The sequence below is a fragment of the Ochlerotatus camptorhynchus genome, unplaced genomic scaffold, assembly GCF_037179485.1.
Source record: "Ochlerotatus camptorhynchus isolate MF236.1 unplaced genomic scaffold, CSIRO-AGI_Acam_v1.1 ptg000432l, whole genome shotgun sequence".
NCBI lineage: Eukaryota > Metazoa > Arthropoda > Insecta > Diptera > Culicidae > Ochlerotatus > Ochlerotatus camptorhynchus.
In genome coordinates this window covers 8,584,674-8,611,603 of record NW_027040918.1, presented here as the reverse complement: position 1 = coordinate 8,611,603, position 26,930 = coordinate 8,584,674, and the positions used below count along the sequence as shown (strand labels likewise).

The 26,930-nt window shown below is 36.6% G+C and overlaps 1 protein-coding gene across 3 annotated transcripts in view; it reads right to left on the bottom strand.

Annotated features, from left to right (window-relative positions):
* Positions 1-26,930, bottom strand: part of ATPCL (ATP-citrate synthase) — an 81,995-nt gene that overhangs the window by 32,387 nt on the left and 22,678 nt on the right. Inside the window, exon 1 of one of the 3 annotated variants that reach the window (XM_065234206.1) lies at positions 16,018-16,551. The exons of the other annotated variants lie outside the window; for them this stretch is intronic. The gene's annotated coding sequence lies outside the window, so the exon portion shown is untranslated. Of the gene's footprint in view, positions 1-16,017; positions 16,552-26,930 lie in introns of those variants that run through there. 3 annotated transcript variants of the gene reach the window in all.

Here is a 26,930-nt window from a genome sequence, read left to right as displayed (position 1 = left end):
GGTTCAATTTACTTTGATGCTTTTTGGAAAATTTCAAAAGCAGTTTTTTCCAACGCATTATTTCAGATTGCAAAAAGCTCGCACTATTCGATTCCTTTTGATATTTTACACAAAATGACGCGAGCTTTTTGCAATCTAAAATAATGCGTCGAAAAAAACTGCTTTTTATTTAAAAAAAAATGCATCAAAGTAAATAGAACCTTAAAAACGTTTGACAAAATTGCTGTTTTTTATATCCACAAAAAAAATGCATATTTTTAACGCATTTTAAAAATAGCTGTTTTTATTATAAACCTGGAATTTATCCTTTAAATTACTGGAAAAACCAGAAAAACTCTGGTAATTTTATTTAGAAAAATTAGTGGACACCCTGTAAATAGAGAAAGACTATTAAACACCACAAAGCAAAGAATTATCAATCTTGAAATAAATTCACGCTAAAAAAGTTGAAAATGGTGACTGATTACAAGAAAAAGTAACTTTAGTGACTTGGCCTTAAAAAAAGATACTTTTTAGTGACTGGCTTGAAAAAAGTGACCTAGTCACTCAAAAGTGACGCGCTACCAGCCCTGGAGGTGGCACTTATGCCATCCGTTAATAAAACCTACCGGGAACAAGCAGCAGAACCGTAGCTGCCTCGGGAGCGCTACAGGATGAGCCAAATTGCCTCGATTTTTATCAAAAATCGGCTCGAATATCAGGAAAATCGATAAATATTTTACTCAGTCTATGAGTATACACTCAATTCTGTTTCTACGCAATTTTGACCCATTGGATAGGTACAGTATTTTCAATACCACCTGATTTTTCGTTATTTTTTTAAAATAAGCTGCATTAAATTTAGTTGCAAATTGAGATCACACGATCAAAATTAGAGGCGAAAAAAAATCTGAGATATTCTCATCGGTCGTGTGAAGCCCGCTGAACCTGTCTAAGCCTAAGTCTTCTGGGCTTTTCTTGAAAATTCTCAAGTTACTGTACAGAAAGTTGTTCTCATACCGGGTTAGAACATGTCTCGACTTGTTGGGCATAGAGTATCATTCAGAGGCGTCTCGTCCGCGTGTACAACCTGTTCATGGAATAGGTAATCAATTTTAGCTAATCGTATGTACTAAGGCCTGTACTCGAAAAAAAAAATGGACCAGACAAAAGTGTTTGCCAAAAACTTATTTTAAGTCGGATTTTCTTGAAACTTTCAGAGAATAAACTAATACATATGGATTATGTTTCGGCATAATTACTTTATTCAATTTCCTTTCCATCGCTGAAAGCACGCACCTTTCCCTTAAGACCCCTCATTACATTTTGTGCAATGGTGGAGCCGACCTTTTTGGTCACTTTCATCCATTCTTTCTTCAACTCCAGCTCGTTCTTAAACACCTTGGACGATTTTCGAACTTTGGCCTTCATTATGGCCCAAAATCTTTCCACCGGACGAATCTCTGGTAAATTTGGGGGGTTGGTGGTTTTTGGTACAAAAACAACGTTATTGTCTCTGTACCAATCCAACGTCGATCGCGCGTAATGGCATGATGCCAGGTCCGGCCAAAATAATGTCTCGCCTCCGTGGGACCGCAGGAAGGGCAACAGACGCTTCTGGAGGCACTCGGTGCGGTAAATTTCGCTGTTGATGGTACCCATTGTGATGTACGGTTTACTCAGTTTACCGCATTGGAATATGGCCTGCCAGAGCAAGTATTTTTTGGGCGAATTTGTCCACTTTCTTCTTCCTTATGTCTTCCGGAACATCAAACCGTGATTTGGCAACGTAGAACTCCAGCCCCGGTATCTGCTTTGCGTCTGCCTTGATGTAGGTTTCGTCATCCATAACCACACACATCGTTTTCGTTAACCACTCTCGATACAGCTTCCTTGCGCGGAATTTGGCCGCCGTGCTTTGTTGATCACGCCGGTTCGGTGCCTTTCGGATCTTGAATACACGAAGTTCAGCTCGTTTCATGGTTTGCGGTTCGTTCAGGCGGAAAACTTTGCCTTCAGAGCCGCGTCGCGAATCGAAAGGTTCGGATTACGCTTGAAATAATCCAACACCTTCCGGGCCTGTCTTCGAACACTCAGCTGTCTTCGATTTTCTTCCACTTCCAGCCCGCCGCTTGGTCGTCTGGGACTCCCTAAACGATTTTACCACACGAGACACAGTTGTATGGGTGATTCCGAGTTGTCTTCCGATCCATCTCATGGTTGCAGTCGGATTTTCCATGACGGCGAGCAAAATTCTCCGGCAATTTTCTTCTTGTTTTGATGACATCTTAATAACCACTGAACCGATTGTTATGAAATTTTGCACATGTAAACAATTCACTCCAAACTAGTTATACCCAGATTTTCATCAATTTTTACAAACGGATAGAAAAGTTACACACGGATAAAAATGGTGCATTTTTTTCGAGTACGAAACAATCTTTGAACACATTTTGAAATTAGAGTTATATTAGAATCTGCCAATGTTACTCAGGACCTAATGTATTGTTCAGCTTGAATTGGAAGCAGGCTGCTTCTGCCATAGGATCTAACCTGTCACTCTAGTATAATTTTGATTTAAAGCATCGCCTTGGGGTGATTCATTACAGTCAGGGTGTCCATTCAAATACAATTTTTCAATTCACGGTTATTTAATAACAAACAAAACTCAAACATCACCCCTGCCTTAAACAAAAAAGGCGTTCAAAAACAACCGTTTGGATACAACAGAGATGGTAACCATCACTGCTGTCAAAAATAGTGATTTTAGTGACCATATTGAACAAATAAGTGACTTATAGTTATAAAAATAGTGACTAAAAAGTTACCCTAAACTGAATTAAAAGTAAATTCTATTGAAAACTCTTAGTAATTTCTGAGGAACACAACTCCTGTGTACATCAAAGCAAAATTCCAAGAGCATTCTGAGTATAATTTCATAAAGTTTGTGGGAGGAAACAAATTCGGAGCATAAGTCCTTGAATTTTTTTGAAAAAATAAAAAAAAAAGGATTGCAATTAAAATTTGTTATCTCCCACAAACTTCAAAGGAATTCGGAAAATAAGTTCGTCAAACAAATTTTGAGAAGAAATCAAAGGGATTTGTGAGGAGCCATACCAATGAATTCTTAGGACACTTTCAATATAGGTAGAGTTCCAAGGGAAGGAGTGAGATTCAAAAGGAAATCTGAAATTAATTCAATGAATATTCTGATAATCTTTCCAAAGGATGACGTCTTATTGTGGAGAATTTCAAGGTAATTCCGAGGAAAACTAGAAGAAAATTGAATTCGGAGGAAATCTTCATCGAAATTTCCATTGAATATGGAATGGACTATACTGAGAACTTCTCAAATTTTTCCTGAAGTTAATGAATCTGCCTTGAAGTTCTTTTGTAGTTTGAGAAACTAGCCTGATGCTCACAATACTACTCATCAAATTCTTAAACTTCCCTGAACTTTATATGACTTCCTAAAGTTTCCTTAATTTTTCAAACGATTCGCTGAAGATCACTAAACTTCCTTAAACTTTATGTGACTTCTCTAATGTTAGCGGAACTGCTCTGAGGTTCTCTGTTCTTTTCTGAAATTCTCAAAACTGCTCTAACGTTTTTGCAGTTCTCATGAAACTTGTTGTACTGCGCTGAAAAATGTGAACCTCTGAGCTTATACGAAGACCTCAATTAAACTTTTAACGTCTCTGAAGTTATCTGAAAATCTGGGACCTGCTTTAATTTTCCCACTAATTTTCTGAAACTAATGGAACTGACCTCTCTGAATTTCCTTCAATTTTCGGAGCTTACTAAACTTCTTTCAAATGCTCCCGCATTTTGCTAATGTTCCTGAAAATTCCGGAAGTTCGCGGATCTTCACTTAAGCTCCATAGATTTCTATGAAGTTCTCGAAATGTTTCTGAAGACCACTGTCCATCTGTGAAGTTTTCGAAGATTTTCTAAATTTCTGGAAATTTTGTGCTCCCGCAATTTTTATGGAATTAGAACGAAATAATTAATATAGTTTTATGATTTTCACTGAAGTTCATGAAACTTCAATTAAATTATCGATACTAATTTAAAACTTCTTCAATAGGCTAGACTTTCATAAATTCTTTGATGGTCTCTGTACTTCACTGAAATTCTCAGAACATTTACGATTATAGATATTTAAACTGCTCCAAAAAGTCGGAACTAGGGAACTGCTCTTAATATCTGAAATTCCCCAACGATATCTAGATCTAAATAGCTTTTCTGAGGTGCTTAGAACTTCTTAAAAATTTGCACAATACCTCAAGGTTTCTATAAACTTCAAGTTCGTTCTGAAATTCTAGAAACTTCATAAAAGTTCCTGAAAAACTTCGGATGTTAAAAGAACCGATTTGAGGATCTTAAAGATTCCAGTAAGTTCCCCATAATTTCAGTGTGTTAGCTTCCCTTATGTTCTCGCAGTTCATTCCTCAGAACTTCTTCAAAGTTCCTACAATTGTTGCGAATGAAGATCTCTATCTCATATAAGAATATTTTTAGATCTTGGACTTACTCAAATTAAGTACGTTTTTTAACTTTATTGAAGTGAGGAATTACGTTAGTGCTAAACTTCAACATTCAATGGATTTGATTATAAAGTTGTTTCATTAAAACTGATTTCCATGTCTTAAAAACGTTTGGGTTAATTACTGTTGTTTTTGATCTTCCAGAAAAAGCATATTTTGAACGTATTTTAAAAATAGCTTTCTTATTATACGCCTGGAATTTATCCGTTTAAGTTCGGGAAAAACCTGGAAAACTCAGGAAATTAAAAAAAATAAACACCCTGTAGATAGAGAGAGACGATTAAACGTCACAAAGCAAAGAATGATCAATCTTGAAATAAATTCGCTCTAAAAAAGTTTAAAATAGTGACTGATTTCAAGGAAAAGTGACTTTAGTGACTTGACCTTAAAAAAGGAGACTTTTTAGTGACTGGCTTGAAAAAAGTGACCAAGTCACTAAAAAGTGACTCGCTACCAGCCCTGAGATAATCACATAATTGTTTGGGCAGAATTACTCTACGATACGTCTAATTTGTAGAAAAACAGATGAGATGAGATTTTCATTAACATGTTAGTGATGTAAAAAATATCATGGAATCATGAATTTGTATCAAATCAATAGAATCACTACACGAAAATGAGCCTTAACCTTTCTGTTTGATGTGTCGGAAAATGGATACATCAATACGAGAGATCTGAATAAGAGAAACGCAGTATTAAAAGTTCTTCAAATCTTCCTGGGGTTTAGGTCTTGAAGTGCTATAAGACAAATAACATTTTTTTGGAATACAAGGATCTGTTACCAAAATATTTATCATTCCCCAAATTGTCCTGAAGATATTTAGATATTTAAAAGGTTAATCGAAATCTTGTTCCATGTCCAATCAGAATTGTACTTTGTACATTTTGTACTTCACGGAGACTCATAACATCATTTAAAATTATTAATTTTGTTTAAATCGAGGTTTAAATATAACAACGTTGGATTATCCAAATCATTCAGGATACCTGATCTTCTGCAGACTCAACAAGGTGATGGTTCGACTTAATGGTAGAACGGGTAAACCTTCGTGAAGCCCTATCATATCATTGGTTTGGTTTATTGGGTTTTCCAAAATGCTTGCAGTTCAGATTTTTGTCATTTTTTTTTATTATAGTCACACAAAAAGAAATTCTAAAAATATACTTTATAAAGTATCGAGGTAGAAATGACGGATTGCGAGTAAGAGAAAAGAATAAAGTTTATGTAATTTTGAGGATAGCACAGTAAAATACATAATAGTTTTAAACAGATGTGCATATAATGGTGCATGTGATATAAAATTTATTGATCCCAAGTAATATTGCAAGTTTTATTAAGGTTCAAAGGATTCTCCAAGATCAAATTATGGCCTCTGATATTGATAACCAAAATTGTTGCGTGGGATGAATATATATGATCATTCCCGGTGCGATTTTCGGTCCGCATTTTCCGATTTCCCGGTTAGATGGACACCCTGATTACAGGTTACACATATCCTTCCAGCAAAACTGTACGCGAATCTTACATATCTAAATTGGTTATAACCATAGTTAAGGTTACGATAATATTTATCAGATTTCTTCATAAACACCGAAGATCTTACACTCTAAAAAATCTTCACGTCCGATTTATATGCAATATCACGTAAATCCTACATTACACGTCATGTTCACTAAACATGTTGGTGAAATCGACCGTATATTCACGTAAACAGATTTAGTGTGTTTGAGACTTCGATATTTCCGCCAAACGAGATTTACGTGATTTTCAGGTATTGAAAAAAACAATCAATATGACGTCAGCTTGCTGCAAATATTGGACGGTACTTTGACTCTTGTACATTAATTTATTTATGATTATATGTAGCTTAATGTGTGTTTTTCTATTTTTTATAATTTCAGAAGGTAGCATCTGCTAACACTTGTTAATATGTTGTCAGACTCATACAAATTTCTTCCTCTTGCAGCAGTCAATAATATGCAATTTTATGAGCAGATATAAGTATCAATTAAAACACGTGGAACGTATATCTGCCCAATCAAATTTCATAATATTGACTGCTTCTTTAGATAAGTTCCATTATTCTCATTCAAAATTCTCGTATGAATTACGTGAAAGCATTTTAAATAAAACGTAAAAGTTACCAGAAGTTTTTACCCCAATTTTACGTAAGCAGTACGTGGAAATCAGGTCTTATTTACCTGACTTATCACGTAGATAATCGAAACTGAATGTTGCTCGTCTACGTGCAATTCCGGTAAAATTTCTGTAAAACATAGGGTGGACGAAAACCACCTATGTTTTCACGTAAATCGAACGTGAAGATTTTTCAAAGAGTACCCACGCCGCAGACAAAGCTAATCTACTAACGGAAGATAAACACTAGGGTGATTCAAGTTTGTATGGTGGATCACAACCCCCTATTTCCCACTGCTTTTTCGATGTGTATTGAGTTCTCCAACAACGGTGTCAAATTTGAACAAATTTGGTTATGATCTGGATTTAATTTTTTATGGAAAAATGTTTAGGAAACTAAGCGAACCTATTAATTTTCTTGCCAAAAATATTGTTCAAATTGCACCAAAGATTGAGAATACTATGCAGAACAACTTTTTCGAAGACTGCAGCAAATCGATTAGAATTCAGAGAAAAAAGTTATTAGGGTAGAGAACTTCTTCAGCTTGACCACCCAATTTCGGCATTAACAAGTCAATTATACGTTTGATACGATGCTTTAGTTCAATACTACCGAACGAAGTCAATAAGAACGCGTGATATAAATGTTTGCACTTATTATTCTCAAAAACAAAAGAAGCGCTCCGACCGAATCAATTGTTATCTTCATCCGATAAGCCGAAGTGAATTCAATGATGTTTAAATGCGTTAGGCCGAATTTAGAACCCATAGGCAGAGTTTGGAGTCAAGAATTATTGTTAGATTTTCAACGATATCTCAACAATTTGTTACTCTTTATCAAATCTTAAGGTACATTCCATTTTGTGAAAAAAAAAATCCGGAAATAGAGGCAAAGGGCGGGTTTGTGCTTAGTAGACCAAAAATTTGATCTGAGCACAATTACATCAATTTAGACCTATTTCTCCGCGCATATATGGCGTATATATGAGCTTATAGGTACGTGTAGAACACTTGTTCTAAAGTGAAAGATTCGGAAATTTGTGTAAAAAGATCAAATCGATTTGCAGTCTTCGACAAAGTTTTTTTTTTGTCCCTTGATTTGTTTTCCTATACTATCGACCCATATCGGGTTTACTTTCCTACCGAAGGAAGGCATGATCAGAGATTTTATTGCTCAGAAAATCCCGACGACACCGACTGGGATTAAACCCAGGCACTTTGAAGTGAAAGGCAGTCACACTTACCACTACACCACCGGTGCCGCTGTTCGACAAAGTTGTTTTGTATAGTATTCTCAATCTAAGTCCGAGATTTGGTGAAATTTTAGCAATATTTTGACTTTTGCTAAGTATCTGAATAGGATTAGATTCAGATTATAACCAAATTCGTTCAAATTGTGCACAGTTGTTGGGGACCTCAATACGCATTGAAAGACCAGTAGGGAACAGGGGGTTGTAAAGTTGACACACCCTAATAAACACATTCCATCAAAACGAGAATTTATGTCACCTTCGACCGAAACCGATACCGGGCCGATAAACATAGCGATTTGAATAATTTAAAAACAAAAATCTACATCTACTATTAAGTAACACCGTCGACCATTTCTAAGACCGGTTTCAGTGCTACTCATAAATCGACCGTTTCGAAAATCATCACATTTGATTTCTTTTCATCTTTAAGTCGACACCAAGGTGTACCAATGATAAGCATCCACACCTGAGCTGGAGATATTTGCTATCCCCCCACTTGGCAACAAAACCTGTTTCGATCGCGCATCATCGCACGTCGCGACGTCCGCGTCAGTATCGGTAAGGCTTGCACGTGCTACTTTTTTGTTTGGGCACTCCAGCAGTATATATTGGATTGTTTTTGCCCATCATCTTCACGGATTCGATGACTGCACAAATCTCGCACAGCAAGGCGCGTTCGTCAAACTGGGCCGCGTTTGACTGGCAATTGCGCAAGCTAGCAAATGACGAAAAGCTCATGGACTTACGAACACGGTATAAAGGAAGACGTGAAAAATAGTAAGTCACTGTGCCAACTGCCAAACCAAGCAAGCAGTCAAACATTTGACCATATTATTAAGCAGCACTTTGAGTTGTAATGCAAGGTGAACAAACGAGGGAATCCGTGTATTTTTTTGCATATCCCTACGAGGAAGACGATTATCTGTCGTGTGGTTAGCATCTCGTGATATGCAAAGCTTCTAGCAATTTCAAACATTCCAGGAATATTGTGGGGTTATGAGGGAAATTTCATCAATATAAAGGAAATTGCTAGAACTTAAGAGAACTTTTGAGAACTTCTTGATAATTAAGAGAACATTGCCTTGTAAACTTCTGATAAGTCCAAAGAAGTTCAGGGATGCTTCATGACCTTAAGTTTCGAAAACTTGAAAATTTAGAAACTTTTGCATAGATCAAAGAACTCCAGGAAAATTGCGGGAACTTTTCAAATATTCTGCGAAATTCAGGAAAGACTTTAGAAATTTGTTGAAGTCTAGAGATCTTTAGGACAGTACTTCTGGAAAGCCTTGAGTTCTTTATTGTACTTTTTTCTTGACTTCTGGAAAAAAAGTGTAATGTCCAAGATCATAAAATGTTTTCAATGTTTCAGAAGCATTTAAATTTTTTAAGTACTGTGAACTGTTGTTTATGTTCAAAATATCGAATATTATTCCAGGCTGCACAATTTCCTTAACTTGTTTGTCTTAGAGATCTTGAAGTCCCACCATATTTTTGGTCCAAAATGTATCCCTGAATCTAAAGTTTTTCTATATCCGCGATCTTTCCATCTTGGAAAATTTTTCCCGTTCCAGAATAATAAGATTTTTTTGAGACTGCGATGTACAAAAATTGAGTAGGTCCATGAGTTGTCTATGTTTGATAAGTTACTATATCCTTATCTTTAAAATTGTCAAATTTTGTAGACGTCCAAAATTTTGAACATGTTTCTCTGTGCTTCAAAGTTTCGTTATATTCACCATCCGCGATATTAGCTGAGTTTCAAAATTGTTACAAACTAAACTACTCGACAGTTCTAAAATATTAAACCGTTAAAATGAAATTGCAACACGATCAGCGCAACGCACTATTTTAAAAAGTGTTGGGTATTCATCTCTACATATGTGTGCGTGTGCAAATTTAGTTTGCTTCGGTGATTTTAGCACGAACGGAGAAGGTGATTCTGATTCAAGAATGTTTCCTGGAACAAGATGATTACAACAATGTAATACAGTGTTTTAGGTAACGAATTTGAACAACGAGAACTGGTTCCGGACGATTCTGCTGTCGAAACATGCAGGGTCGTCACTGACCCAGAAACCCTTGAAAAAAACATCCATAGATGTGTTTGGAGACCTATGAGCACCTGAAGGTCTTTGCAATAATTTCTGAGACGCCTGGTATCACGAGAGAATCTCTGAACGACGTTATTTGAATATTGGACAGTTAAAGATCTTCAGAATAATAGTTGATCATCCAGAAGTATTGAAAAAAATTCCAAAGAATTTGTTGGAGATCTGATCTGGTCACTTGAAGGTCTTTGGAATCATTTCTGAGTCATGTATCGTAAGAGAATACTTGAGAGACGCGATTTGACGTATTGGACCGTAGAGGATCTTCAGTATAATTGATGAACCAGAAGTATTGCAAAAATATCCAGAGACGTTGTTGTAGATCTCTAATCACTTGAAGATCTTTGAAACAAATATGAGTCATCTGGTTTCTTGAGAGATGTCAATGATGTAAAGCAAATTTATTTGCTCGATCAATTTGTTGGCTCCGAACATGAACAGAATGAGATTTCGTGTCCTCACCTCGTTTCCCCCTGGACGTCTGCCATCTGTCAGATTATAAGCTCCACAAATACATCTTTAGAAATTTGAAACAAAGTTCCATTCGCGTTTCAATAAATAAATAAAACAGAAGAGTCGAGCAGTTGCAAATATGGGTGCGTTCTGTTCTAGTTTCAAATTGAAACAGTTCATATAAAATACAACAGCATTGCGAACGGCCTTTAGAGGGTAGTTTTGGATCGTGCTGTTGTTTTTTCAATTGTTTTATTTTAAAGAATCGTGAATTTTTTTTTTATTGTTTTAAAATCACTAAAGGCACTACTATTATATCACATACCCACTACCAGCCCTGTGTTTAGGAAGAGGTTTAAGGTCCGTTTAGACTATCTGATTTCTTTTCATTCGAAACACTTTGTTGAACACCCCTGTTTGCTGGTGTTCATGTCGAAAGATTTTGATTTCAAAACAAAACTGTATCAGGACTCAAAAGTAAATAATTCCATCATGAATTACCGGAAAATTGCTCTAGCTTCGACAGGCGTAGGGTTTTTGATCTAATTTCCGTCCTACTAAGCACAACCCGCGCTTTACCTCTCTTTTCTGAACGAGTTTAAACAAAAAATGGAATATTTCTGTCAATGATGACTTCTAAATTCATTCACCTTTCCATACGTACCGTTGGATTTGATGAAGAGTCACACATTTTTGAGATATTGTTTAAAATCTAACACTGCTTCTTGATTCTAAATTCGTTATACGAGTTTCAATTCCGTCCTAACGCATTGAACCGCCATTAGATTTTCTTCGTCCTACGGATAAACGTAGAAAAAGAGTATTCGCTAGGAGCGTTTCTTTTGTTTTGAGAACAATGAGCGTAAATATTCATATAATGCGCTTTAACTGGATTTATGTTGTAGCTAATGAACTTACACATCAGAACAAACCTATTATTGATTTGTGCATGGTGAAATCATTGATATTATTGATCTTTTCTGATCGAGAGAACGGAAATTGGCGATTACGACGAAGTAGTGCTCTACCCTATTTGCTTTAATTATTTTAAATAAAATTAGAAAGAGAAGGTGAACTTTGTCCAGATATGGTTGTAGAAGAAGGAACATCGACAGGGATCTGGGTCACCTTGTCCTTCAAGAAATGCGATATGAAGATGAAAAAAGGATTTCAAAACATCGCCAGGATGGCGATACCAACTTTTGACAAGCTATTGGCAAAAGTTCTCTAAAGATCTAAATGATCCCTTGAGTTATGAAAATTTCTATGAAGAACTCAATTCTACATGTTCCTCCGAAGACTTTCAGGCGTCCCTGAAGTTTTGTTTCTGTTCTCTGGTAATATATCTTCAAAGATTAACAAACTTTCCTGAAGATCTGCAAATTTCTCGGTAGTTCTGTGGATTTCTTTGAATTTCTGTGTGTTCTTCAGAAGTTCTGTAAATTTCTCTACAAATCTACAAAGTTCCTGAATTCCTACAGATTTAAGATCCTTACAGACCAACATTTATCTCTGATGTTCACTAAATTTCTTATAATCTGTGCATTTCTCGAAAGTTTTGTAATTTTCTCTGTAGATTGATTCAATGCATATCTGCAAATATCGCCGAACATCTACACAATTCCCTAAAGTATTAAAAATTTACCCAGAAATTTTTGAGCTTCTCGGAAGTTCTCTGAAGATCTACTAATTTTCTGAAGTTGTATACATATCTGTAAAAGTTCTGTTGGAGCTCTGTAAATTTCGCTTAAGGTGATACTCTAAGGAAGCCTTAGCGTGAAACTTCAAAGGCACAAATGTCAGCTTCCACAAAACATACAAATTTGAAATTGCTACTCTGTGTTTGTAGTAGCACAGCAAAAAAGGAGTAACAATTTCAAATTTGTATGTTTTGTGGAAGCTGACATTTGTGCCTTTAAAGTTTCACGCTAAGGCTTCCTTAGAGTATCACCTTAACATCCAAGAACCGCAATAACATTTTTAAATTTTTTTTTTAAACATCTGCAGATTTACGGTCTACTCTCTGAACTTTTCTGAAGTTCCTAAAATTTCTTTAAAATTCTGTAAAGTTTTCTGAAGTACTGTATTTCTGCTCTGAAGATCTGCAAAACTGCCCCAAAGTTCAATTAATTTCTCAGTAGATTTCCAAACCTCTCTAAAGTTCTGTAAATTTCTTTGTGGATTCTTGGATTTCCATAAAGTTCTGCAGATTTATCTGAAATTCTTTGAAATTCCCCAAAGCTCTACAAATTATCTGAAAATATTTGAACTTCGCTAAAGTTTTAAAAAATTCTCAGAAGATTTACAAATTTCTCTGAAGTTGTGTAAATACTTCTAAAGATCGACGAACTTTCCTGAGGTTCTATGAGTTTTGCTGAAGCTTTGTAATTTTTTTCTAAAACTGTACGAACTTCCTGAAGTTCTACAGACTTCTCTTAAGGTCTACGGACTTCTCTTTCTACTTCCCATCTTGGACTTTCGTACCACGCTGCGATTTGTTTTTGGAATTGAAGTACTTTTGTGAAATTTTACGAATTTTTCTGAAGATTTCACATTTTTCTGAAGTTGTGAAGCATTCTGAACCACTGAATGTCTCTGAAGATCTGCAAAATTCCTAGCAGTTCTGCGAATATCTTTGAAGTTCTGTTAAGTTGTCTGAAACTCCGTAGTTCTATTCTCAAAAAAAAAAAAAACCTCGTGGCTCAATAAAGTTCTCGGTAGATCTGCAAACTTCTCTGTAGTTTTGTAAATTCCTTTGTATTCTATCGGGCTACCCTGAATCTTAAAATTGCCCTGAAGATCGTCTAAATTACTTAAGTTCTCAAAATTTATCTGAACATTTTGAGCTTCTTTTAAGTTTTAAATGTCTCTCTCAAAATCTAAAAAATTCCCAGAAATCGTATAAATATTTTAAAAAATTAAATTTTCTAATATTTTAAAAATGTGTCAGAAAATCTGCGCACTTTCTTGAAGGTCTTCAAATTTGTCTGAGGATCTATGACCATTCTTGCGATTTCAGAAGATCTACGAACTTTTCTGATGTTTAATAATTTTTCAGTAGATCTCCAAACTTCTGTGAAATTCTTTACATTTCACTGCAGATCCTTGGACTTGACTGAAGTTCTGCGGATTTCCCTGAAGATTTGAAAAATTTCGCTTATAGTTTTACAAATTGATCTGAAAATATTTTAGCTTGCTTGAAGTTTTGAAAATTTATATAATCATTTATATGAAGAACTACGATCAATCTTGAGATTTTTTCTAAATAATTTGGTAATTTCTTTTAATTTCTGTAAAATTTTCTGAAGTTTTGTAGTTCTGTTCTCGAGATCTACGAGCTACGCTGAAGCTCAACTAATTTCTCAGTAGATCTCCGAACCTCTCTGAAGCTCTAAAAAATTCTTAGTATGCTCTCAGAGCGGCCAATGACACTGGAAAATAAAAATCAGTCAAATCATACACAGGACAATATTGAATAGTGAAATCGGCTAGGAAATCGGTTAACCTTGCTACTGGGTGCCATCAAAACACAAGTCATGCATTCTTTAGCGGTTCAAAACCGTGAAATTTTAGAAAAAAAAAATGTTTTTATCTCAATTTGGTTCTTTAATTTTGAGAAATATATCGGTTTTTATATATCATCTGAAAAAGCTTCGTTTTCTGAGCACAGCGATATTTTTTTCGAACCCACAAACGTTCATCTCGATTTTTAAATCAAGATTTAAAGCATCCCATACAAAATGACACCGAGGGGCGCTAATGAGGTGATTTTTGCAAATGTAATCGTTCTTATTTAAAATAGTTCCAGTGTACCAAAATTGATGAAATTTTGGGTTTGGGTTCCATTTTTAATGCAGATTACGAATATGCATTTACCTCAATACCCTTAAAGAACCCAATTGCAGCTATTTTGCTGAATGAGTCGAATGAAAATTAAACACAAACCTATTTCGTTCGACAAATCAAATCATGTCGAAAAAGTGTGAACGCATCCGACCAAATTATCGAGCAGTCCGCTCGAATAAGACCAACAAATCGGATAGTCCAAACGTACCTTTAGAAAGCGTTTGTTGAGTCGAGTATGCAAAAAAGAACGGACTTCGGATGCATATTTTTTAGTCTGTGAAAGGGATTTCTAGATTTTTTAACTGCACTGACCTCTGTGAACAGCTAACAGAAAGCAGATAATGCGTTATTTCCTATAGATGTCACCGCAAACATCGGCAGTGAAATCTGATGGAAAATTAATGCAGAAACTTGACTACAGGGTTAATTAATTCTCCATTATACCACAAGTCCCGGATACTGATATATCGTTGGTGCTGGGGAAATACGGTGATGTGAAGCGTGTCATTCGGGAAAAATTCCCAGCCGCCTTAGACCTCGATATGCTGACGGGGGTACGGGGAATTTACATGGATTGTGTTATACAAAATGCTGAAAAATTGGTATGAGCAACTAACTACGCAGAGGGAAGGCGGATATTTAAAATCGCTTTAAAACCGTCAACGGAGTTTATGAACAGCCCCTAGCCAAATTTCATGCTTCATAGAAGCTCCGCGGAAGACGATCTGGAGACCCCTGAGAGAACGTCAAAAACGCCTAATATCTACAGGCAAAAATAGTCAAAAAGGTTATAAATAGCCAACATCACCAACATAAAAATGGCCTTAGAACTCCAAAATAGTCTTAGGAAACATTAAGCAAATCATCATCTTATATAGACCAGTTGCTTTCATTAATAACTCATTTAAGAGTTTGACATAATTAATTAAAAAAAAAGACTAAAATATGATCGTGACCTAAATGGGTAATCTTGATATGCTACATTTTGAAAATGCAAACTAGAAAACTGAGTTTATAAATAAACACCTCTCTGAATTATGTATGCCTACCTAATCTAATTTAAAGCATTTAGTTGTAAAATGATTTTCCTGGTGAATTTATCTAATTTCCGACATTCTCCCGGTTTTTCCACCTCGTCTTTCCAGTTTTCTTGGTAGAGTTATCACGTCGTATTTTGCAAAGCAATAACATTATTTTAATTTCTTCATTCTAGTTCCAATTGAGTAGCATGCAGCTTAATACCTGCATCACAATCTTTACCAAATTTGTATTGCTTTTTTTTATTGAGAGTGATAATAAATCTCAATCCGGCGAATTGCTGTCCAAACGCACGTAATATTTTCATATTCATACTGCTAGTCTTGGTATTGACCTGACACAATAAACAGCTCAATCCTTATTATCAGAAAGATCATAAGGTAAACAGTTTTGTTTGTATGTTATGAGCGAGGAACTTATATTTAGAAAGCAAGTAAGTAAGATTCCCGATGAGTTTGACAAACATAGTTAACCTAATTGAGTACATCAACATACAATCTCAAATTGATTCAGTTACAAGCATTTTGAAATAAAACTTTTACGATACTCTCTTACGACCTCATTTCAAATGTAGAGCACTTACGACGAATCTGTATCCATTCGAAATCTTTACACCCAAGCTTATCTTTTCGTTTATCATTCATGAAGAAACATACCTAATTGGCGAAAACTGCACAAAGATAACACCGCGCTGGTTGTTGAATAATATCCACGGAGGTGTTGAATAACCGAAAATGGCTGCAAGCTCTTCGTGCTTCCAGTTGCCGCGCCTGCTACCCTCTGCTACACGAAGCTTAACGCTATCACACACAGTGAATCACACTCTTCCTGGACTGAACTGGGCGCCTGCCTTCATCCGCAAATTATCCACGTGTCGCTTTCACTTGTAACGACCGACGAAGACTCGAACGAAGCACATCAACCAATTACGGAATACTAACGGAGCTGGCACACAGACGATTTGGTAATAATATTTTGAGCAACCAACAAAACCTGACCACCAAAAGACACAATTCCACTTTGCACACTTTCCCTGCCGACAATGCGCTGATGCCACCAAACCGACGAAAAACAACAAGCCCAAACCAAAGAGAGAAAAACAACTTTGAACTTAATCCGAAACGAACGGCAGCAGCTGGACTACTGGAGGGCTTGAATTGCGATCCGTACACTCGCGCGGTTCCCTGGTAACTGACTGACTGAGTGACTGACTTAACCTGATGGTGGCTTAATCACGCCCCGCGCGGTGTGGTGGCTTGCGTATACTTCGCTGACCGGTTGTTCAATTTTTCCATTTTTGCAATCTTATACACTTCTTTCGAATCCAGGTTCATCCGTGTTGGCATATGTGTGTGTAGTATGGCAGATAGCTGATATGTCTAAATGCACCGGCTCGACGACGACGACGGCGAAGCAACACTTAAGATTGCCCAGCGTACACGTAGTCCTCCGGAATTGACGAATTTCTTTGGCATTATCAAAAAGTCAGGATTTTAAAACGTGTCCACATCATGCATGTGATTGGTGACACGGAATCTTGAGTGACCTTAGATGGATGCAGACAGGAACGGTATTACTGCACACTGCATTGCAAGTGCAGTTTCTCTCTGACGACTCGTGATACAGTACGCGTTCGATTTTGGCACCGTGCTAAAAATTGAACGGATTTTGGAAATAATGTTTTATTTTTGAAGAGCTTTGAGTGTGTTGGATTATTTTCTTTTAATTCCGTTATAATTGCTTATCTTTTGACGGATAAACGTATTTCGTCGACTACTTGCAGACTTCATCAGTGCCAGAGTACTTGGCACTGATGAAGTCTGCAAGTAGTAGACGAAATACGCGTATCTGCCAAAAGATAAGCAATTATAACGGAAATAAAAGGAAATAAACCAACACAATCAAAGCTCTTCGTAAAGGGATTCCGTTAAGAGTTTCGACAAATTTAAAGATTGTTTTATTTTTGCTCTTTGTAATTACAATGTTTAATAAAAGAATAATTATTAACAACGACTATGTCATAAAGATGACACACGGTGGTACAAAATTAACGAAATTATAAATAAAATTTCCATTCGATTTTGGCAAAGCTAAATATTCGGGCTTGTTTCCAAAATTGAACGGGTACTGTAGCGATAAGAAAGATACTCGTGAAAATTTTGAACTCAAAACCCCAATCGCTAAGTGAGAGCGGAGAAGTCATGCATGTCTATAAACTGGCGTCAAGGTTGTAATGCACTTGTGACTAAGGCAGACTTTGAGTTTGTTCCCATGCTTGCTTTTTTGCTTTTGCTGTAAGTTGCTGTAAGAAAATAACACAGCCAACCTTCGCTCGTTGGGCCACACCTGTAGCCCACTTAGTGAAAGACTTTCGTTAGTTGGGCTGAGCTGTCAAGCTGAAAATTGGTTATCGGGGGATACATCGATTGTTTATTATCATCACAATCCGTTAGCAACTATCCAAATTGTTCATACTTGAGCCCCTCGAAAAAGAAATAGCACTGTCAAAAATGACGTTTGACAACGATTTAGGTGGGCTACAGCCCAACTAATGAGAACCCAACTTAAACGTAGCCCACCTAAACATAGCCCAACGAGCGAAATTTGACTGTACACGAATCCCCGATTTGTGTGATGGGTGGTGCTAGAGAGGGTCCAGTATAAGAGAGGAGCGGACTGGCTGGTTTTGAGCCACACGAACTGTCAAAACTAGAGCCAATCGAGCAGCGCCTGTCTTGAATGCATTGGCAGTGTTGCTAGAATTTACCTAGGCATAGGTTGCCAACGCAGTTTGTTTTGAATTCGCTCCTCTCTTCTACTAGACCCTCTCTAGGGGGTGCCATCTACCTACTGCAGGTGCACTCGAGAGCGTTCTCAAGTGCACCTTCAGTGGTGAAAGCACAGAGTGTGGCTCTGCGGTGAGAAAATTTTGAATTTTGATAGTAAGATTAATAGCACTAAACTATATATTCTAAGATGGGAAAAATGAAAATTCTATTCGTACACCCAACCGGGAGATGTATGATTCGCTTATGATTATGTGGGATTCATAATCAGATGATGTTAGTGGAGACCGCATGAACCGAGGATGCGATATACCTAGCTGCGGTCCAATGCAAGAAAATTGGAGACCGAAAAATGTGGAATTAGTGAGTGAAATTAATTATGTCGAAAAAAATTAGAAAAATGTTGCCGAATGGACTCGAACGACGAACGTTGCGATTATCAGACCTGTGCTTTCTACACTGCTCTCTCCATGCTTCTGAATAAGGATAGCTTTAAAGCAACCACCAAGCGCTCATTTCCTCTCATACTCGACTTCGTATGCTTTTTCTACTGGAGAGATTCGAGGCAAGTATGTGCGTCGGTCTACAATGTTATAAATAAAAAGCTTTCAGGTATAGTCAAAAGCGTAGATAGAACACAAAAAAAAAAGTAAAAAAAACCATTACATCGCCTGCAAGGTCAACTTCTAACATTCGCTGTGATGTTCATGAACAGAGGATGATAGGAAATGGAACTAACATTCATTGTAATAAATTTTTGGTTTGCGTGTAAGCATTCTATATTTAAAAGTAATGAAAAAGACCCAAAAGAGCAATCCATCACTGTAGATAGGTCGAATGTGTGATGTAGGATACGACGGTTGCCATGTCAACAGACTGATAAATCCTATCTAAAGAAGCTGCCTAATATTGATTTTAAGAGTTCACAGATTTGTATCATTTTAAAAGGGTATACCCCTCTCACCATCCCTCTCCAACTGGGGAGTTTGGTAAAGAGAGATGATCAACCCGATTCGTATCTTCCTCAAAGTTGTCCTCGCTCGCTTTCTACTCTCTATATACAATTTTCACACACTCTAACGGAACTATTAACTCTATACTTTCATCTCCTCATCTATCATATAAAAATTACCGCTTTAGTCTGTTTTTTGAAATTAGCATCTTAGCAGAAATAAATTGTCAACATCACGCAGAAGTAATACAAAAAAAAATAGTTAAAGTATTCTGAACGTGTTTGTAATGCATGGTTTTAATAAGGCATTTTTAATTTCAAAACGTTATACATGCAGCTGCATTAATCGTTATCTAATCTAATCTAACACCAACACAGCCAGTTCTTGAAAGCATCCTGAAAAATGATATATATATATATATATATATATATATATATATATATATATATATATATATATAATCTACAGAAGCATATATATATATATATATATATATATATATATATATATGTATGTACATCATTTTTCTAGTCTATTTAATGTATGTTTCACATCGAAGATGCGTCACTCTTATCAAAACGGCCAGGTCTACTGTGCAGAATTTAAGGGGCAAGATGAATCAGAAAACATCGGGCCTGTTTAAATTGTAGCTGCATTAACCGTTCTGGGAAATCAAACTCAAGAAATTGACAAGAAGAAAAGTGGAACTAGAAAAAAAATGCTACTTAAAGTTTTGGGATCTTATCTTGGCTTATGATTGAAATTTTTGATAAATGCAATTTACCTAATTTGTATATACTGAGGAAATCATACAAAGCATTAAACCAAATTACAGTAAAAAATAAGAAAAATTGTTTTAGAGACAGCTGATAAAAGGAACTACGGTTTCGTCAGGGAGAAAAAATAAGCGTCAGAGCGTTATCTTTTTTTAAAATGATTTTCTGTAACATGATGCACCTTTATGTAAAAAATCAGCACTTAAAGGCTTCATTTACCCCCTGCCGATAATAGGTAAAGAACTGCCGGTGCCACCTTTTTCTCTAGAAGTAGACTGAAACTACATCCCATTACCCTATACAATTAGTAAAGTACACCAGCTTATTCAACCAGCTAGAAAAAAAAAGTTTCACCATTTTATGTTAAAGGCAGTAACTTTTGAGTACCTTCAAAACCTTTTAAGATTAAAGATATAAAAAAACGACTCTTGGACTTGAACCAAATTCAAGGATTTCGAATTTCGATGATAATGCAAAATGAGGAGAATTTTAGTCATCTACGGATAATTCTAAAGAAGTTTTTGAGGACAATTCCAAAGAAATTGGACTAGCAGTCCAGGATATTTTGAGAAGCATGCAATCTGCAAGGAAAACTAAAGGTGAGTTCCAAGGTAAACCAGAAAAGACCACTATGGAGATTATGAACAGGATTCCAGGGAATTCTAAAGTAATTTATGTCGCCCCCTTCAGGCGAGTTCCAAGAACTTCAGGAATGATTAGAGAACATCGGAGACAGTTGTTAGGAACTTCAAAGTGATCCGAGGAATGAAAGCAAATACCGAGGATTTCGGGGAAGATTCATGATATAAATAATAAATATGGTAATTTAGAAACTCAAGTACGGTTTGATATTGAAATAAATTCCATTTTTTGTCATGGAGCCTATTATGACCATAAAATATCAATTAAAAAAATCGGGCTTTCCTGGAGTTTTGTAAATTTTACTGGTTGTGCGACATACATTTACAATAATATGTATAAGCCCATGAAGTCACTAAGTTAAATAGGGTTAACTACAACTGCAGTATTTTTCGTGGATTTTGAATTGGTTTCTGCGTTCGAAATCTTAAAAATTTCTATGTATTTAGGTAAGTTAACCTTGATTATTCACCCGAAATTGATAGCAATGTTCTCAAGAACTTTTTTGGAATCATTAATTTACGTGAAGTCTTAGAATTCCTATGCAATTAACCTCAGAAATGTCTTAAATTTCTGTTCTGAATGATCTTGGACCCTGGATTCGTATTCTCTTTAGAGTTTTCATGGTATTTCTTCAGAATTCTCAACAAAAAATCCATCTCAGAATACCCCTTGAAACTCTTCTCACAGTTCCATTTTGATGCTATTGGAATTCGTCTTGAAATTTCATTCGAATTCTTTAGGATTCTCTTGGAATCAGCCTCAGAAATCGCCCCAGAATGCCATTACTATTCGCTGAGTTTGGAGACCTTTGGAGTTCACGGAATTTGCTTAAATAATTTATCAGAACTTATTTTAAAAACTTATTAGAATTTGGACCAAGAATCCTCATCCAATCGCCATAGAATTCTTTTAAGAACTCTCATTACAATGCACTTGGAGCTCGTATCTCAATTATCTTGGAATTCTTCCAAAAATTGTTTTGGAGCTGAATTTTGCGTTTTTAATCATGTAATATCAAAAGTGAAGCTCTTATGTGTCAGTCTCAGGGCCGTTTTTTCACCTCCGTTTAAGCCTTAAAACAGTTTTAAGATTTAAGCGGAGATGAACAAATCGACCCACAGAGCACCTAAATTTATAAGAGACTTTCGTAGTGTGTAGTTTGGCATTCTTCTATGAAATATCTTGTTATCATCCGTAGAATTCCTTTGATATTCACTTCAAATTTCCTTTGGAAATTTCATTCATTAGACTTCTGAAAATCTAGCATAGACAAATATACTTGAAATGTTGCAGAATTTATTTTCGAGAAAAGGAAGTTTACTTTCCCCAATTTGTCCGGTTATAATTGTTTATTTTTTGACAGATACCGTATGCGTGATAATGTTTGCACCATTGAGCAATGTAAAAATTAATCAAATTCTCAAAAATTTCGTTTTTAAGTTTTTTATTTATTCAAAGGGGGGATGTTTCTCTGAGTCTTAAACTATGTTAATCATCGATCGAATTTCCACTTGCTGCAAATACGGCCTCCACACGCTTCTGGAATGCACGGCAGGTTCTAATAATGTAGTCTGGATCCATTTCTCTCCAGGTACGGGTCAATGTTTGTCTGAGGCTTGCTGTACTCGGGTGGTGTTTATAACAGGCCTTGGCATTCATGGCGCACCCTCGTCTTCGCCCCTCAATCTTCCTTCACGATCTTCCGTGCCGTAAAGTTCTTTTGCCATTTTCCTTATTGAACGCACTGGATTCACTCAAATCTTCCTTTTTATATGAATCTATGAAAACTACTGCAACTTTTGAGAAGTGCTAAGAAACTCAAGGAAGTCCACAAAACTTGAGAAAAACTGTGAATACTTTATAGAAATTCCAAGATCCTTCGAGCAACCTAGGTTCAGAGCTCTTCAGACAAGTCCCAATAACTTCAGGATAGAATTTCGGGGAAGTTTAAGGACGTGTAAGGGTTAGTTTTGATTAATTCTGGACAGCTCCATGAAATCATGGAAAATTTCGAGAATCCTTGAAAGCTTTGGAAATTTTAGGAAAGTCCAGACAACTCCTGAGAAATTTAGAGAACTTCATACATATTTTGGGAAAATTAAAGAAGTCCAGAAATTTTCAGGGAAAATCTTCAGGTGAAGAACTTCAAGATAATTGCGGGAACTTTCGGGTAGCTTCAAGAACATCAGAGATGGCTCATTTCAGTTCAATTAAGACACTCAGGGAATTTTCGACAACTGCAGTTCTGAGATCTCCAGGGAGTTCCATAGAACTACAGAGAAGTTTTGAGATTTTTAGATAATTTCACCATTTTCAGGGATGTTCCAATTACTTTAAAGATGATCGGAGCTGTTCCAGTAAATAGTTGCAGAAACTTTCAAGAATTTGCAAGGAATTATGAAAAATTCCAAAAATTTCAGAAATATTGCATACTCTAGTTTTTTATGCACCGTGACAGCACTGGATGCGTCTGTGAAAAATAAATTGAGAACTCTCGCGTCACTTCTCAAATAGACCAATGTAACATATCCGCCATTTAGAGAAAATCGAAGTTGAAGTTCGACAGATTATTATTTTAACTGTTTAGAAACAATACATTTTGCAATACTATTTTTAATGTAGTCAATGAATAATAAAGTTGAAAATTCAGTGGAAACGGTAAAATCACAATTTTACTTTGAATTTAATGCTACAATATAGAGAGAAAAAAAAACCCATATAGGACGTTTTGACTAGTCAAGTTGTAAATCGGACATGTTACATTGAACGATTTTTCTCAATGACATTATCAATGAGTGTTACATTGGACGTTTTGTTCTACATGATACTAGATTCCCTTTCACAGATTTCAGAGTATAATACCTAGCTTTAGATTGACCCGCCCCCCCCCCCCCTAAGAAAATGAGCACCAATCATGTTAGGCAGTCCGAATGACCGAAGTAACAATCATGTAGCCATCATTTATTGACAAATCATTATCTTAAATAAATGAAAGTAAATTTGAATGGGTGTTTTTGTATCACATACAATGATACAAGAGCAATAGTTTGTATCGCTTGGCTTGATTTGTTTACATTTGTTGCTTAGGACCTATAGAAAGGGGACGCGAGAACTGTACTGTTTGAATACATGATAGAAGAAAATACGACAAACAATTCACATTAACGTATTTATTGTTAATTGCAAAATATTGTGAATCTGCTTTGTGGACAAATGTCTTTGATATGAAAAAAAAAATACATAGCCATATTTAACGCGAATGAATAGCAAAATGTACACCATCTACCATATCTGCAGCGATTTTTGGGGCCTCATAGCCTAGTCAGTTAGGACACGGTATTACCAAGCCGGAGGCGGCGAGTTCGATTCCCGGTCCGGTCGAGGGAATCTTTCGGGTTGGAAATTTTCTCGACTTCCCTAGGCATAGAGTATCATTGTGCTTGCCACACAATATACAAATGTATGCATTGGTATTGGCATCGAAAGCTCTCAATTCATAACTGTGGAAGTGCATTTAGAACACTAAGTTGAGAGCACGCAATAAGCTAATATGCACTAAGTAATAAGCTTGAAATGTAAATAAGAAGAAGCGATTTTTATTTGTAATTTATGAGAAATCAGATATTTTGGAAAACACAAAATAAGCTGAAACTCGTATGACGGAATTGAAATCAAGGAGCAGCGTTAGATTTTTTTTTAACAATATCTTAACAATGTGTAAATCTTTATCAAATCCAAATGGAAAGGCAAGTAAATGTAGCAGTCATCTTTGATAGAAATTTTGTGTTCAAATTCGTTAGAAAAATAGGGTTGTGCTTAATATGACGGAAATTATAACTTAACCATATACATATAAGAACGGAGCAAAAACTTCTCGGAAAACGAGATGTTTTCAAATCGATGGGATGACGACGCTACTCATATGTACCTTTTGACGTTATTACTACAAAGCTTATTACCCAATCAAACACAAAACTCAGTTACAGGCAGGCAGGCAGCCAGCACATTTCGACGCTAATGACGTCAATGGCATAACGATAGTTATATCCCACTGGAGCTGGGATTTGTTTAGCCGACTACGAAAAAAAAATCGATGAGCAGAGGAACACACGAGACGTTTGTTTTTTTTTGACAAAAAAACAATCAAGTCTTAAATGGAAGAAACCTTACTCTTCGGCAGCACAATCAATCACCGAATGCACTTGGATGTTTTCCTCTCGTGATTAACTGAAACGTTGTTATGATTATTCCGGGCTGCGACTTTTACGTAACACGGGCAAAATGCATCGATCGATTGCAATGTTATCTTGAATTAATAATCAGTTAATATTGTGGAGTTAATCGCGTCATGTAAACATTGTGTAACTTTAATGTTGCTCAAGGTTAAAAGGAAACTTGGGTGTTGACCGACCACATAGCGAATGATAAATTGAGTCTTCCTCTTTCTTTCCGAGGAAGAAATCTTTCCCAACAATGTATCAACCTTGACAAATAACATAACAACAGCAGCGAGTGGATTCTTCCCTAGCACCTATTCTAGTGGAAATGAGCCAATCTCCAAGCCTAACAGTGAGCAGCATGAGAACCGTGCGCTCTACTACTAGAGGGAGGTAAGGTCAGCGCTGTCGTGATTGCTGATAAAGAACATGCAAATACATTTACAAGTAGGTATCACCTCAACGTCCTCCTCGGTTTCCTTTCATCATTCGCTGGCTGGAGGGTTACTAGTAGATTCATTGTCAAGAGCCTCTTAACCTGAGGTATTCTACCCTCATACGACATCGACATACGACTGTGACCGCAAAACGCAGCTTCTAGTCTAGTGGTATAATACGTCATGGGAAGTCAGTGAGCGTTCGATTTCACTCTTCATTTGACCTCTAGATAATCCTTCCCAGCTGCTACTCCGAGGGATGATGCGATGAGAAACATTGCACATCGCAGTGCTGTGGTTATTTGTTTCCATTTAGAAGTACAGGACGTTCGGGATGAACTTCTCTCGAACTTTACGCGATTTCTGTTTCGATAGAGGTTGCTGGTTCTTGTGACATAATACGATTGAATTTCTGTGATAAACTTACAATCCTTGGACTCGTTTTTCCTAACAACAGTATAGTGAGCCTGAACGCGATTTACGGTGTGCTGCAAACGATGTTGGTCCCTCCATTTACGAATCATGACTTACAGCTCAGTCAATCTTTTTGGAGAGCGTTGAAAAAGTAGCAACAATCGGAAAACAGGTTTGGTCTTAGTCGATTTCCAGCAAAATATTTCGCGTTTGTTATTCGAATTGGCCGCCGCACCCCCAGTGGAGTGCATATACGATGGACTAAATGCATAAGAAAAAGAAAGAACGAGTTGATTAATGCATTCCAGTTGTGAGGTTGCATGGAGATTTTGGGGTCGAGCTCGCTTGTGTTGCAATTTATTTTACATTAGGATCTGAAATTTATCTCTTAGAGTTACGTGACCCTATTACCGTGTCTGAATCCGTAGTTCGACTGTTCGCCATCAATTATTAATTGACGGTGGATTTTCCGATTGTTGATGTTTCTTCATTCTCGAGAATTTCAGTTGTGGGATGGCTTTTCTCTTGGATTTTGTCGTATTATCAGTAGTTGAGGTATTTAAAATGCTTGGACGATCCGGTAATTGAACCCGTTACCTCATACACGTTATGCTGAGCCTTTACTGTCTATTTAGGTTTCCATACCGGGATGGAAAATTGCGGGATTTTGAAATTTACCGTGATTCCCGAGTCCCGAGAAATACATTTTCAATTCCCACGATCCCGTGCATCCTGCGATTAGGTAATTTCAGTCTCGTTTACTCCTTCAAATAGGGGGAAACAACCGGAGGTTTGATTAGAACCTTAAAATATATTTTTAATTTCAATTGCAGGGCTGTTACAAGAGTTTCTAAATTTGATCCGCGAAATCCACGTTTTCTTAAAAGAAATCCGCGACTTCAAATACTAATCCGCGACAAAAAAAAAACTGTTTTCATTGCCTACAAATACCATTTGTATACTACCTACTACATGGCATTTCAAGCGTATTGCTTAAGCCATATTAAATTTTTGTCTGCTCTCAACTTAGTGTTCTTTATGCCGGCGCCGGTGGTGTAGTGGTAAGCGTGACTGCTTTCTAACACCCCGATGGGTCTGGGTTCAATCCCAGCTGAGGTCGGTGGGATTTTTCTGAGGCATACAAATCTCTGGTCACGTCTTCCTTTGGAAGGGAAGCAAAGCCGTTGGTCCCGGCCCATGTGTGTTGAATGGGTGCGATATCCTACGCAGGTGTGGAAGCTGCCTTCCTGCACATTCGATTGCCGTCAATGGATGGCAATCGATGTCCGTCGGTGATTGGCACTAGATTGCGGAACAGAGACCGACGTTAAATATAGGAAAAAG